We start from the raw sequence: 13,877 nt of genomic DNA, 5'->3' as shown, positions 1-13,877 counted from the left end.
CTTTTCACAGCAACCTTTATTCCAGCAGTCGTGAAGAAAGACAGAGGGTACTGGAGTCACTACAGCGTTAGTCATCAACCGCAGACGTCACTTGTGTGTTTACTTATCTCTCTCTGCACTGCTGTTCTCCATCTCCTCCATGGCTCACCTGCAATTATCCCAGCAGGCCACCAAAGAAGACAGTCCTGGACAGAGCTATTATTCAAATACGGCCCGAGTTGCCTCATCATGTTGAGATTTCTGACAGAGAAGAGACAGCAGTGCAGGAGAAAAGCATTTGTGTTTGTTTTATCTCTTTTCTGGAATAATAGATGGGCAGGTGATCATGGTCACATGTTTGTCTCCCTTTTGTGTGTCTCTCAGATTCCCAACTCGTGGACATTGTGAGCGTTCATTATTGACAGAGCAACCTGTTGGGCAGTGAGCAGAGATGTAGTAGTGGCAGCAGTGGAGGAAGCAGCAGCAGCAGAGCCCTGGTTTTTTTTGCGTCTGGGCCCCAGAGAGTGAGAGCGGAGACAGACGAGGGAGTAGAGGGCTCTTACTCACTACTTAGAGCCCCTACACAGGAGCAAGTGACTCACATGGCGAACGCATGACGCAGGCATCTCACACAGATGCGCACACACTCATTTGCACATGGATACACAAATACTCGTGTGTCCGTACACAAACACATTTGTTCTTTATCTGTCACACATGCATATGTGTGTGTGCACGCTCGTGCAAAACAAAGCTGGCTGTCTCTTATTCACAGGCTGTGGAAGCAGATTTGCCTCAATGCCTTCATTGTCTCAGGAGGGGGAGAGGAATACAGAAAGAGATGTAGCACTGTACAGCAGGGAGACTTTGCCTCCCATAGAGAATCAGAGGAGGAAAATTAGTACACATACAGATGCAGCTTGTTGTACAAGTCCATCTTTTGCATGCTTGTTGCACTAATGCTGAACTGCTTGCACAACCCCAAGAGGAACTGCTGGAGGAGAGACTCAGAGAAGCAAGGACTGAGAAAGGCTGCTCCCACCTATAAGAACTGTTTATAACTACATTTTGCTTTAATTCATCTGGTTTGTCCACAAACTAAAAGATCCTGCTCGGTGATGAGTGAACAAAGTCGTTACTTTCAGTGCACAGTTACACCAACAGATGAGCAAGAACAAAAATTTGGGGGCCTGAGACCTGAAAGTGCTTCTGGAGCCCAGAAAGTGTTCTTCTTGCATATTTTATTTCCTGGAAGTTCTGCACACAGTTCATGCCCAGTTAATCACATTCAAATGTATGAACATGGGAAGTGACAGAATCTAAAAGAGCTGATCTGATCATCAATCATTGCACAACAAAGCTTGCAACTATGCAGCATGCCGAAATGTGCGTGTAGGGTTTAAAAAAAACCTATAGGAGCTTAGAAATACTCTAAGTGACAGTACAGTATGTTGTAACACAGAGCAATCCAGCCCTTTTTTTTTTCACAAGTCTGTTCACTGGGCGAAGGAAGCCTGAAGGGGCCGAAGCAGCCTGTTCTATCACTGAGTATTACAATGAGGCTTATCCTGTTGGATATGGCTTATTCTGCCTTATTCAGATCTGCACGCAGGCAGGAGGTGGAATCGAGCCTCTATAGGATCTGAAGAGGTGGGGTTGGGGTAGCGTGGGGGTGGGGGGGTGCTTTAACGCCAGTGGGCCTATAGCTAGGTTTGTGTAGGTGTGACCTTGGGAAGTGATGACCTCATCAACATCCCTGCCTGCAAAGCTAATCTGTTACATTCTGAAGGATGCTCCTACGATGGAGCCACCCATGAAGGTGACATTGGCGAGTGGGCTGGTGGCGTGGAAACACACCCCTCAATGAAGCACGTGCAAACACATTCAAATGAGGATTCACGCAGATGCATGGTGTGAGTAGCCTACTGTACATGCATGCAAATACTGCACCCGTATCAGTCATGTGACACAGACACACTAACGATTCGTGTGCACTGTCAGGATTAGCTGCCGTAACTACATGAAACTTGATGGAAAACCACTTAGTTAACATCAGCTGATCATCCAGATGCCTGAAGCAGGTGTTGAGGTGCGATGGGTGGTTAAAAGGTCAGACTGTTTTCTCTAATCTGACCCTAAAAAAATGCTGGTTTTCTGCACATTTTCTACCTTTATTTTTCCAGAAAAGGTCAAACTTTCTCACTCATGCACGGCAACCAGCAGGTGTGGGTTCAATGCCTTGCTCGAGAGTTTATTTTTTAAACCTCTCAGAGCTGCTGCTACCGTGGATTCACTGAGTTTACCATTGATGCTAACACGTATGACAGTGTCAGCTTATATGAGTATCCTCACCCTCCTCTCTGTCAACAGATGCCCTTGAGCAAGGCACGTCCAGCTGATGCAGTGGAGCTAATCGGCATCGAGCAACAGAAGACAGACTGGTGAAGCAGTTGTGAATGAGCAAGATGAGTGGGAAGCAGAGCATATGTGCGTACGTACTCAGCCAATATACTGCTGCGTAAGTTTTTAAAAGCAGTCGCACACACTATTTAATCTTCATCATTGGCTGAGTTTCTTCCAATTTGTAACATAAAACCATTGATCTTGATCTATTTATTCATCAGTTTTGATCTATATGTCATGGCGGATTAAGAAGAACAAAGTTTCATGTGACTATGGGATCTTTGGGCACACGCACTCACCAGCCGAAGCTGATCATGAGCATCATACTGAGTCGCTTTCGCCTGATGAAGGTTAAAGTATCATCAGCATTCGCAACATCTGCAGGAGGTGAAACAGTGTACGATAATGAATATGATTTACAACCTGTTTATAATTTAAAATTCCATATGTAAGCAGTATGTATGGACACGACAAAACGCACAAACTAATAATAAATAAATATATTTGACTGTTTCTTTTTTGCATTTGCACTGTCTGTGGCACTGAGTTCACAGTGACCTTACACTTTTAGAGATGAATTACCATCATTCCTGCAGTGATACGTGTGTTGTTTTTTCTGAGATCTTTGCATTGTGTTTCGTAGAGTGTTATTGTAATTATATGCAGAGACACTGCTGGTGTTTTTCGTTAGTGATCGGAGCCTGTCTGTTGTGGGCATGTAGTGCGGCCGACTGGTCTGTGTGTTCACTTCAACTGTGTTTCTCTCAGACTCGGAGGAAAGCATGAGTGGACGGTTTCAAGCTCCCCTCTCGCTGAATTGATTCTACTATGGGTCCTCCAGAAACACGGCGCTGAAACACGGGGGAGGTGCACTTCAAACTACACCACACATTCACAATTTTTGACACTTTTAACACGCCACCTTTAAGGAATTCGTGTTTGTAATGTTTCGGGATAGTTTGTGATGCCTCTACAACGTACGCACTTGCTAGTGACAGCCGCTTTCCCGAAAATACACGTTTCCAGCTCACCCCTGTACCCAAAGATGGTATATTCCACAATTTATTCCAGGGAAAGACTGACAGTTTTTTGGGTCATGAAGCAGCTGTTCAAGTCAGTGGTTCGCCCTCCCTCTGCAAGAATAAGGAATTAGTACATTTCAAATTAGATAACGACAAACGTTGGTGCAAGAAGAGAAAAAAGTATGACATTGTGTCCGTGGCACAAAATAAAACCATTTAAACATGACGAAAAATATTTTTTATTGCTTAACAAAAAAAATACAAACACATTTTTATCACAGTTAATTTTCAACACATTAATATGTGCAATGTTGTGTTGTTTATATTTTGCAGTTGTTTTAGTGCAACGGGGTGAATGAGTGAAGCAAATTCCCTTTTCTTTATAATTCTTGTGATATTAAAGGTTGAGAACTTAGATCTCCCTCACACACACAAACACACATATTGTAGCAGACCTACAGTAGAAAGTGGAGTTGAACAATGGTGGAATTACTGTTGACCCCTCCTCAATAAATCCAGTCCAACGTTAGGCTGTGCCTCGGCGATCCATCAGCCTCCTATATAGGTTTAAATTAAAAGGTTTTATTCTGCGCCTGTAAAAAATTCAAACATCTGACTTGGTTATTATAAATCTCGTGATCGATACATCTCAGCTTGGTGCATAGATCAACGCGTGGAATACATTTTTTGTATTTACATGAATACTGTATGTGTGGGGGAAAAAAACTGTTTGTGTTTATGAGGAGTGACTGAATTTGTGCATAGCTGCATGCGTGTACTGCTGATTGTTTTTGTGCATGTGTGTTTGTGTAAGTGTGTGTGTGTGTGTGTGTGTGTGTGTGTGTGTGTGTGTGTGTTTGTGTGTGTGTGTACATGCAACGTGGGTCAAGCCCCTTGGAAACAGCAGCAGAGGTCCTCTGCTTTTAAGTGGATTAAAACTCCAGCACAATCCCCAGGGCCAGCAGGCATTGGACAGACTGGGTGTAGTTTAGATGAGGACTTAAGACTGATTATCTCTCATGCTGCCTTTGTTTTTGCTGCTACTGTTGCGTATATAAGTAATACCGTACAGTATAGGGAAATCTGTATGCTATACACATTAGCAGGGAGACAGCCATTAGCTAGTCAGCCTGCAAATCAGTGTTATAGTGTTTTTACCATCTGTGTTAAATCTTTTTGCTGAGTTTCAGCCCAGCTCCACTTTGAACATCAACTGTTACCAACTTTGTCGTGCTGCCGCAGTGGAAAGATTCCTCAGCTCTGAATGTATACCTGCAGAGTGTTTATGTTTAGTCTGCCGTCATGCAGCCTGTATTATCTACGCTATAATATGTGAGCTCCTGTTATGGTTTCCCCGGGACCCACTGTGTCACTCCCATACTTCTTGCAGTGTGTCAGCACCAATTAACCAGGTCAATATTTCTGTGCTCCAATTGTTGCATATACTCCAAAAATCTCGATGTGTGCTTCAGTCCAGTGCTGCCTAATATCTTGTTAGTTTTACTCATTATTTTTTCTGATTTAAAGCAGATTGAGTTAGTTAATTAACGGCTCAAATATGTGTAAGCACATGGCTTTTTTCTTTCATTTTGAGGATTAACGGTCTCTTTTCGTGCAATGTATGTCACAATTTGGGACAAATTGCCTTTAATGTTTGTGTTAAGCAATATATTATTGGTGGTTGTTTTCATTTTTGTGACCCCACATGATCTTCATAACCTCTATAATCTTCTTAGGATTTATGAGGCTTGGAACCAATGAAACAAATTTAATGATCCAGCTTTTTTTCACTTCCACACATGTCGGGACAGAGGGATAGCTGTTGTTTTTATTAAGTGAGCGTCACCAGGTTTTGAAAGGCAATGACAAAAACAGTATATAGATGACATGTCACATACCCTCATATTTGTATTGCTTTGTATTGGGTGTGGATCTGGCTATTGAAATCAAATTATCTGCTCTATCTCTGTCCCTCCCTACTTCCCTGTTACCGTCCAATGTATACAGCCCAATGATGCAGAGATGCTATAAAATTAGTGTTTAAGGAAGTAATGACAGTAAGACAGCGGTGCTCCCAGCCAACAAGATAATGATGTCTTTGGCATACAAAAGGCGATGTGCTCCACTTATCTGAGTGTATACTTTGTTTTACCACCAAATTTGTTTTAGACACTGATGCATTTTGTGTGTGTGTGTGTGTGTTAACAAAGCCCAATCTGCACACTATAGTGAATTCATTTGACAATGTCTCTAACAGGATGAGGGGTTCAACCCTGTAGGTTTATCAGCATGTTTTGGGTTCAAATGTTGTTGTGCATGTTACAAAATAAAATATATTTAATATAACCAGCTATGATTTGTAGATTGCTAGAAGCTATTTTTTTCTTTTTTGGATATGTCTTGTGCTTATACAGGAAACAGGAAGGAAGACCAGAACCAGTGGAACCAGTTTACAAACTGGCCTATAGTTCAACTGTTTTACTCCTTGTTTATACTTAAAAGTACAGTCTGTAACATTTAGGAGGATTTATTAGCAGAGATGTCATTTAATACACATTCACAGGTATGTTTTCATTAGTGTATAATCGCCTGAAATTAAATTGTTGTGTTTTTGTTACCTTAGAATGAGCTGTTTTTATCTACAGAGGAAGTGGGTCCTCTTTCTGGAGGCCGCCATATTAAACTGTTTTTCTACAGGGGTCCAACACTGGCTCTTTCATCACCATTTTTCCCCCATACACACTAGGATGGCTAAGCTGTATTCAAATGGCTGCAATCTGAATCAATCAAACTTTAACGCTAGGTGCCACTAAATCCTACACATTGGTCCTCTAAAGTTATAATCTTTAATATTTTAACCCTGGTTGATTTGGTGGTTACTTGTAATACTGGTGCGAAACTCAGACACAAATACAGTGCATTTCATGTTTTGTTGTATTGTGAAAATAAAAACTCTCCTTGTTTTGCCAGTTAAACACTTGTATTGTGAGGCAGCAGCAGTAAGAAATTGTCGCTTGCATTATAGTAACATAATACAGCTCTAATACAGCTTGAGGAGAGTGAAGAATAAACAGTAAGGCTGGTATCAATGAGATACAATAATGAACGGTAACACTGCATTGCATGCTGTATTGTTTCCTATGAATCACTTGTGAGGGTAAAAAGAACTTGAATCCTGCCCAGGAATGGCCGACTCCACCACTAATAATGACACTTTACAGAATGTAAATACATTGAATGCCTCCATAAACGGTATAAAAATCTATCTCTTTATCTAATGAAAATCTTAAAGTGACATAGTGACACATATCCATTTTCAGTGTAGAATGCGGTCAGAACCACCCCCAGTTTGGAGAAGCAGACAGGAGTCCCGGCATGGAAGCAGAGCAATGTACAACTGTGGGTGGGGGCAGCAACAAAACATATTTTATCCACTTAATAAAAGGCCCGCTGTCTTTTTTTTTTCCAGGCGCGGCTGCAGCAATGCTACACCAGTGAATAGAGGTCTCGCCTATTTTTTTCTGTGAGCCATTCACGGTTCCCAGCAAAAGTAGACAATAAAAAGGCCAGCAACAAATACACCCTTCACTACAGTTTCAGTGTCTATATCTATAGAATATGTCACAGACAAGTATATATATTTTAAACTCAACACCTCCTGTATCTGTTTCACATTTAAAGCTCTCTGTGAGTTTTGATTTGTTTGTACTTATTATATCTATCATAGGTAAACTCAGTGTAGAAAGAGAGGGCTAGCAGCAGTAGAAACGCTGGCGTGCAGCAGCCGTCACGCACTGCTCACATGGGCAGTGTGTCCAAGACGTTAGCTTCCATGTTGGTACTCCTGTTTGCTTCTCCAAACTGGGATTGTGCTGTCTACTATTGCCAACACTTGGCACGTCTCCGCTTGTTGATGACCAATTGAGATCCACCACTTCGGAGTAAACATAGAATTACAATCATTGCACTATGTAGCCTATGTTCCAAACACAATTATAGTTGCAGCAATTATCATACCCAATTTGTCATCACTATTGCAGTCTGATGAAGCATAATTTCTTTTCCAAAGAGTTTTTACATTATGGACCCTAAACCTGACCCTGACCCTCACCCCAACAATGACCATTCATTTCTCTTTCAGCTATTGTCACACGTCAACCATTCAAGTGCAATCAAGGGCAAAGAGCTGTTGAACCCGTATGATTTCTCTGGTTAAAACCCCCACGTTACACATTTGTTATATTGTAATTTAAAGAACATTCATCTCAGGTAGTTGGTGGCAACATTGTCACAAACTTGTCAGTTGCTACATGCAGTTCCCCAGTTGCTTTATCTGGTAGTATATGTCTGATCATAGAGTTGAGCAAATAAAAATTCCCTCCGTTGTTATTTTTGTGGCCACTTGTTGACTTTCTTTGTAGTCCTTTGTGAATCATTTATTCGATTGTTCTGGAGGAGCTGGAGTTGTGCATCTCTTTCCACATTCAGGCTTGGCACATTAAGAATCAAACCTCTTAGCCTCTGACAGATGGATGATGCTTTTACTATTAATTCTACGAAAAAAAAAATCTCCAAACTGAACATCAAAACTCTTCTCCTTGCTCATGACACATCTGGTTTCCTAGGACACTTGTGGTTGCCTAGGAATGATGTTAGGTTTTACATGGTGATGACATCACCCTACCCCCAATCTTCAGGGCTGCTGTGGCTCTAGAAAAGCAGGTTTAAGTGGCCAGAACAGGTCAATTCTAATGTCTGAGAACCAGTGTTTTGTAATGAAAATGCTAAAAATTTTGTTCAGAAACTAGGTCCAACACCGGTCCCTTGTTGGTGGAAAAGCCTCAGGGGTGAAATGGGATAAGGCCCCACAGAACCCCACTGTGCATGTGAGTGTGTGTGTGTGTGTGTGTGTGTGTGTGTGTGTGTGTGTGTGTGTGTGTGTGTGTGTGGGCGGGTGCATGTATACCTGCATATATATATATATATATGTGTGCTTATACGTGTGAATGTCCATAAGACTACGTGTGTGTGTGTGTGTGTGTGTGTGTGTGTGTGTGTGTGTGTGTGTGTGTGTGTGTGTGTACACGTGTGTGTCTGGGTGTGGATGAAAGTGCATGTGTTTAAGTGTGTGTGTGTCTCCTCCCGCCAGCCTCTAATGGGGATCATGTGTGGAGTCAGCAGCGCAGACACACAAAAACATGCTAACCCCCACCCCCCATGCACGGTCCGCATTAACACGCATGTGCACGCACACACAAACACACGCAGACACACACAGACATGCACACAAACACACACAGAGAGCGTGCCTCAGTCAGCGAGTTAAGAACAACTCCTAGGGGAGATAAAGCACCAGTTTCTACGTGTGTGTGTGTGTGTGTGTGTGTGTGTGTGTGTGTGTGTGTGTGTGTGTGTGTGTGTGTGTGTGTGTGTGTGTGCGTGGCAGAATACACACTCTGTTTCAGAAGGATGGGGGTTTGGGGGGGAGATGGAAGGCAGAGGGGGAGGGTAGGGAGCAAGAGGAAGGAGGGGTGAAGAGAGAAAGGAGAAAGATATGGGCAGTGAGCACAGGCAAAAGGATGGAAGGGGTGTGCATGTGTGTGTGTGTGTGTGTGTGTGTGTGTGTGGACGAGCAGGGAAAGAGAAGGAGAGCGAGTAGAGAGGGAGAGAAAGCATAAGATCGACAGAGAGGATAGAGTGAATGGCTGAGAATAAGAGAAAGAGAGCAAGAGAGAGGTTGAGGGGCCCTGCACAGGGGGGAGAGGAGGCCCTGTAGTTTTAGCCAAGGGGCGAGACAGTCAACAACACATGTATCCAAACCTTCAGACAAACCTCTTCATCCAGGACAATAGAACAGTGAAGCACACAAACCTGCTCTGCATGTTTGTAACCACTACAGCATTATCCATTGTCATTTCTGTTCATTTCTAATGTTGTGAATGTTCCGTGTTGACCCCTAGAAGAATCAGCGCTGCCCCTTGTGATAACTGATGGGGATCTGAATACACAGTGAGCGATCACAGGTTTGTTCAATGCACTCTTTCTGAAGCAAGAAAACAATGTGTGCCAAATAAAATCAATGTTCAAGTTGAAAATTATTAAGTAACATTCAAGCAGGTCTGAACATTGAACTGCAAACACAGCTTTGGGCAATCAGAAAGTCTCAAACACTTCAACTTTTTTCATTATATGAACATTGACGGTTTTGGCGAGTTCCCTGCGAGTCATTTACCTTGTTTGATTAATAATGTAGTTATGTTACCATTTAGACTGTAGCTTTAGATTCAAGTTTATCGATTTATGTGAGTTCTCCACCAATTTAGCATTATACTATAACACTGACACACATTCTGACTCATGATGGACAGTTTAAAGAGTAGAGAGAAATCAATGCAGCAGAACCAGATATATCGTCTTTTTATTCCACACATTCCTCTTCCTACCTGGCATCTACACTACCCACAATGCAACTCGACAGATAATTCAGTTGGAGATTGTGTGCAATTGGTGTGTTATGCTAGTCGAAGATAATGTAACCCCAAGCTGCTAGCCTAACTCTAACCCTAAAGGCAAGGATGAAGAGCTACAAAGGTCTGTAAGCTCACCAGTTTTTTTTAATTTTCAAACACGTAGTCTTCAGTCCCAGTTGACACTGCCTCAACTGACATCACTTGAGGCAGTTTATCAGATTTTACACAGCTCCCTCTGCTTTAAAGTATTTAACTTTAAATATCTAAAATGTGATGTTCCTCTAAGTTTTAGATTTAAATCTGCACTACTAATTTCCCTCCACGACAAGCTGAACATCACACACATTTAACATGTTATCAGATTTTTCTTATTCTTATTCAGGCTTTTTTGGGGGCATTGTTGCAGCCTAAAATGCTTTCATAGCAGCTTTTCTGAAACATTGCGATGCATGTTGCTTTATTTTAAGGCATTTTCTTGCAATTAAATTGCATGAGAAACTGAAAAGTGCAAAAATAGGGGCAATGTTTTGCTTAAAAATGTTAAACAAGTTGTTCCAGTGAGAATAAAACCGCTAGTAGTTTGACGACGTATGACCCAACGTTTTGTGTGGGGGACTGCTATGATTGGTGAAGCTCATGGGAAACTACACTGATGGGTCAAATTTGCGGAAAAGTTGTAGTGATTAGACCAAACTGCAAAGACACACAGAATTCACAAGGATTAGTTGAATTTTCGGTAACTGTTGCAATCCCAGCATCGCATCTTACTGGAGGGAGCTCAAATGTTAGTTAAGAGTTGCCTCTTTACACATCCAGCATACATTAGCATTCATATGGAGTAGTGTTTCTGGCCACCTGACAAATGTGAGCCCAATACACTCATTTTGTAGCTCAGCTTTTGGTCTCCACCAACTCCTTAGGGAACTTTAGCAGCATGTTCACCTGCTAGTCCCTAACTTTGTTTTCTGTTTGATGCTAGGCAGGTAGGTCTGCTGCCTACTCCTGCTGTATGAAGGGGTTTTTACACATGAACAATGCCCTTTGAATGTCGAAGGGTCGCACCTGGGTAAAGCATGCAAGAGGGGAAGGAGCACTCATCCGTAATGATGACGTTGATATCAATACACACCGAGTCTCAAAATGACCACAAACTACAAAACTAACGGTACTGAAAGCATAGGGTGGGCAGAATGGAGGGCAGCGTGACTCCAATCTGCCTGCCAGAGAGACACTTTGTGGTGTGCTGGGACTGAACTATGAGCAGGATGCACACTTTTACTTTCTCTGACTGGAAATGTGATGTTTTTACATCAACAGATGGCAAATAAAGGCATTAAAACGTGATGTAAAAGTGACAACTCATGTTGGCTGATATTGATTGGCAGTCTATATAACACGCCCACTCCCTCGCTGTGAATTCTCCAAACAATGACCTACTCTGTTCACACGAGCTCACACCAGGGAGCTTTACACGTTTAACACGTTTAATGTCCGGAGTCCATTCGGACATTTGTGTTTTCACATAAAGTTCTCCAAGGTACTCACGTCTAGATCACGGCAGGGTTGCAGTGCATGTGTGAAAATGGCTAAAGAAACACTGATGAGAGCTGTGACAGTGAACCAAAACCTCAAAATCAGGGGAACTTAGGTGATAGTTAGGTGATAATTCTTTGTGGGTTTGTCACTATAAGTGACTCCTTTCACATTACGCGAAGACATTGTTGATAGCAAAATACTGATTAGTGCAGCTTTAGTGTCCGGTCCATTTTTTGCTTACATTGCTCATGTTGGAGCACTTCCCTGAAAGGGTATGAGACTCTCCAAGTTTAATTATCAGTATGACAGATGAGCATTAGAAATAATCAGCTTTTTGATGTAAAATACATGCCTGCGTAAAAAAACAAGAGAAGTCACCTACATTCAAATTGTGTCGTGTGCACTGCTAACACTGAGTGAAAGCAAAAGATTACACTTTGTAGAAACCTAATAAAACATTTCAAAGTTTAAAGTAGTTTGCTTTTGGATTCTGGTTCCATTTTCAATAAATTCTACAAATAGGTGTAGTGTTACTTCTCATTTGCTTCTTCTCATTGCAACAACAGCTGAGGCTCATAGGTATCGCAGTATTTAGAGCTTTCCTTCATACCAAACTGGTAGAAACATAGAAAACAAAGGGGAAAAAGCTGAGATCATTACAGCTGATGGCCAAAAAGAGTGTTCTGAAGTCTGAGGATGTCATAAAAAAAAACTTTTAAATGGAAAGTTGCACTAGGGAAAAACACTTCCATAACCAACGGCTCTACCCACCTCGTAACTTTGTTTTTTGTTGATTAGGTAAATTAATCTTCTTAACACAACACAACACAAGTCATTCCTAACAGAGCTCAAAATTAATCAACACACTTTTACAGTAGCAGTTGTGTGGTAGTTAATATATTAAAAGGACACGACTGTGAACAGCAACATCGCCATGGTCACTTGAGAAAAGCGTGCAAAACACACCGTTCTCAATCTCAGAAGGTGACAGAAATACAGCATCTGAAATTACTCTACTAGTTGAAAGAAAATAACATCTGTAGACTGTCTGTGCAGCCAATTATACCACCGCACACTCATGTTTGTGTCTCTGATAAAAAAATAAAAAAAGGTCTTGTAACTGTTCAAACGTTTTCAAGAGGACACACAATCTGGATCCAATTTGACATCCAAGTCAACATATGTTTCTGTCGCGAGCTTTCAGGTCAAATGTAAATAAAAGACTGTGAGCACTTTATGTTGTGAATTCTTCACACAAAAGAAAAAAGTAAATTGCCACATTGCTGAATCCATACCAAATGTACAACTTTTGCCTTTGTGGTGCATTGAATGAGGTGTTTAAGTGAAAAACTAAATCTTATATGTTATATTCTCATACATTCTTTATAACTTCTGCTTCATTGGTTGACTGATTTACTGGTTTGGTACTGAATTAAGATACTATCAGAGAAAACACTTTCACCAAAGTTTTCATCTGAATTGATCATGCAAAGATAACAGTAGCTATATTTACAGGCATTCAGAATTTCAACATTGTTACCAGAGAAATTCCAGTCCTTTGTTGACACGTTCAAGCACATTTTCTGATTGCAATAAACACTTTATTTTGGCATGTAAACATTCCAGTCCTTTCACTTTTGGTTTTAGCCGCTGACAGGACACTGTTTCTTATTTGGACAGCGGCAAGATGACCAGTTCAAAATGGATGAAGGAGAGAGCCCACAGGAAACAGGAAAGGAAAAGACAAATTTAAGCGTGTGAAAAGCAGTCTTTCTCACTGAACTTTCACTAAACTTTATAACTGTTGTTTATTCAGAGCAGTGTGTGCATGTTAACAACTTAACTCCACATTTATGAGGTATGGGCACGAGATCAAGGTTATTCCTGGTGAGCACAGTTACTGCAGTTGGTTATATTTGGACATTTGACTAGTTTCACCATTCAAAAGGATCCAGTCCATTTCATGTTATTCACTATGAAAAAATATCTTTTACATACACTTAAAGGTGCAATGTGTATAGAATTTAAAGGACCAGTGTGTACAAACTAGTTGCTGTATTTGCAAATTGCAACTCACTTGCTTCACCCTCCCTTTGTAAGCACATGGTGGCGAAACTACAGTGGCAGTGAGATACACGAAAAATGTGAACAGCCCTATCTAGAGCCAGTGTTTGGTTTGTCCATTCTTGGCTACTATAGAAACACGGCAGTTTAACATGGCAGCCTCCTGTAGATAAAAAAGGATCATAATAACGAAAACACAACGATTCTTGTTTTCAGAGGATCATACACCAATAAAAACATACCTATGAATATATTATATCCAATTCATGCCAATAGATCCTCTGAAATGTTACTGGACCTTTAAGAGATTTAAAGATATAACATGTATTGTATCTGCAATCAAACGTCTCAAAATGCTAGGCCTACATATGTTTGTGAGTTGTGTACTTATTTCCTTCCAAGA

The 13,877-nt window shown here is 41.3% G+C and overlaps 1 long non-coding RNA gene across 1 annotated transcript; it reads left to right on the top strand.

Annotated features, from left to right (window-relative positions):
• Positions 1-1,985: 1,985 nt before the first annotated feature.
• Positions 1,986-2,895, top strand: LOC127356959 (uncharacterized). The gene is made up of 3 exons (XR_007882090.1): positions 1,986-2,068; positions 2,350-2,497; positions 2,604-2,895. It is a non-coding gene; the product is annotated as an uncharacterized LOC127356959 (long non-coding RNA).
• Positions 2,896-13,877: the final 10,982 nt, after the last annotated feature.

Source organism: Dicentrarchus labrax, unplaced genomic scaffold, assembly GCF_905237075.1.
Source record: "Dicentrarchus labrax unplaced genomic scaffold, dlabrax2021, whole genome shotgun sequence".
Classification (NCBI taxonomy): Eukaryota; Metazoa; Chordata; class Actinopteri; family Moronidae; genus Dicentrarchus; species Dicentrarchus labrax.
This window is presented reverse-complemented; position numbering and strand designations above follow the sequence as displayed.